A 2500-nucleotide genomic window follows, 5' to 3' on the forward strand; every position below is an offset into this window, starting at 1 on the left:
ATTATTATTATTATTGTCATTGCTATTATTCTTATTATTATTATCGTTATTATTCTTAATATTATTATAATTTTTATCCTTATTAATAATCATTATTATTATTATCATTATTAATATTATTATCAGAAATACATGATAATGATAATAATAATTGTGTATTATTATTATCATGTATTTCTGACGAAGATATAATCGATACCGATCAAATACATATCTTGTATTGTAAAGATGTTCATTCTCTGTCAATATTGTTATCATTTTTATCATTATTATTTGTATCATTATTATTATCATTATCATTATTATTATTATCATTATTACTGTTATTATCATTATCATTATTGTTGTTATTACTATTACTGCTATTGTTATTATTATTATCATTATTATTATTATCATTATTTTTATCATTATTATTATTTTTTTTTATTATTATGATTACCATCATCATTACCATCATTATTGTTATTGCTATGTTATTTCTTATCATTACTGTTCTATTTCATCATTGTTATTATCATTATCATCATTGATTTGATTATTACTGATATCATTATCATTACTACTACTACACTTACTACTACTACTACTTCTGCTGCCACTGCTGATTTCATTACCAGTATCACTATTATTACAACTTTTGAATCAATATCATTGTTATTATTATTTCCGTTGCTAGTGCTACTGGTGCGCCGATTACTGCTAGTACTTTCCTTATTTTTATGATTTTTATTGTTAATCATTGATGTTGTTATTACCGCTTTATTCATTGTCATTATTATTTTCATTCGTATTGTCATTATAGTTATTGTTATCATTATTTTTATTATTTTTATTATTATTATTATTATTATTATTATTATTATTATTATTATTATTATTATTATCATCATCATTTCGTATTTTTTACCATTCTATTATTACTACTATTATCATATTAATTAATACTTTTACTATGATAATCATTATTATTGTTATCATTATGATTATTATTATTGTTTGCATTATAATTACTAATATTATCATTATTACTACAATCATTTATTATTATTATTATTATTATTATTATTATTATTATTATTATTATTATTATTATTGTTATTATTACTATTATTGTTATTATCATTAGTATTGTTGTTGTTATTATTATCATCATTATTGATATTGCGAATTTTATTATCATCATTATTATGATTATTATTACCATTATTGTTACTACTACTATTATTTTAATAGCATCACAATTGTTGTTGTTGCTAATATTTTTTTTTATTATTTTTGCTATTGTTATTATTATCATCGTTATTATAGGTATTATGTCTATCATCATTATTATTACTATTATTATAGTTATTAATAGTATCATTATTATTATTATTAATATTCTCATTATTATTGTTATTATTATTACGAATTTTATGATTATCATTATCATTAATACTATTATTATCATTGTATCATTATTATTATTATCATCATTATTATCATTACTATTATTAGTGTTATTATCAATTGTCAATATTATTACTATATTTTCATTATTATAGTTATGGTTGTTTTTATAAGCAATTCTGTTGTCTTTGATAATGCTTTTATCATTATCATTACTAATACCGTAATCATTACCATTATCATTGACATTGTTATTATCATTATCATCATTGCCATTATTATTGTTTCTAGCATTATCAACATTTTTATTATTTCTGCAAATACTGCTCCTAATATTATCATAAATAATATTATAACTTTTTTATTATCATCATTATTGTTAGTATTGTTATTATTATCATTGCTATTGTCATTATTATTATTTTTATTATTATTATCATTGTTATTATTTTTATTATCATCATCACTGCTGTTATTATTATTATTATTATTATTATTATCATCATCATTATTATGATCATTACTATTATTATTATTATTATTACTATTATCATTATCATTATTATTATCATTATTATAATTTTATTATTATTATTATCATTATCATTATTAGTATTATCATTATCATCATAACCCTATTATCACAATCATCAATATTGCTGATATCAGAAGCACTGCCATCACTATAATGATAACAAAAACACTGATAATTGCTACTACATACGGTTCACTCTAAATGTCCGATTGCCTGTTTTCACTTACACATTCAAGGTAATTTCGATTTTTGCACGAACCTGAGATGGACGGAGAACCCACAGCATTCAGCAATTCACATATCGCCTATCATTTCGCTACTTCTTAATCACTTACTGTTGATTAATTAGTGTTCAGCACTTAGAACTTCCTTTGATAAACGTAAATATTATTATTATTTTTTAAATTTATAGAAGTAGTATCCAGCTGGCAACTTCCATGTTAATTACACGGAACCACGACAGGGCGGAGGCACTAGGAAGGGGATCTGAGTTGTGCGTTATCTGAGAGATAAGGTATCACAAGCAGTGACATTATCCGTGCGCTTTATTTACAGATTACTTATCAGGTGTCT

At 21.2% G+C, this 2500-nt stretch overlaps 1 protein-coding gene across 1 annotated transcript in view; it reads right to left on the reverse strand.

Annotated features, from left to right (window-relative positions):
* The window catches only part of LOC125030637, a 9125-nt gene extending 6728 nt beyond the window's left edge, over positions 1 to 2397 (reverse strand). The window contains exon 1 of the mRNA XM_047620812.1: positions 2187 to 2397. The gene's annotated coding sequence lies outside the window, so the exon portion shown is untranslated. The remainder of the gene's footprint in view (positions 1 to 2186) is intronic.
* Positions 2398 to 2500: the final 103 nt, after the last annotated feature.

The sequence above is a fragment of the Penaeus chinensis genome, chromosome 11, assembly GCF_019202785.1.
Source record: "Penaeus chinensis breed Huanghai No. 1 chromosome 11, ASM1920278v2, whole genome shotgun sequence".
NCBI classification, from domain to species: domain Eukaryota; kingdom Metazoa; phylum Arthropoda; class Malacostraca; order Decapoda; family Penaeidae; genus Penaeus; species Penaeus chinensis.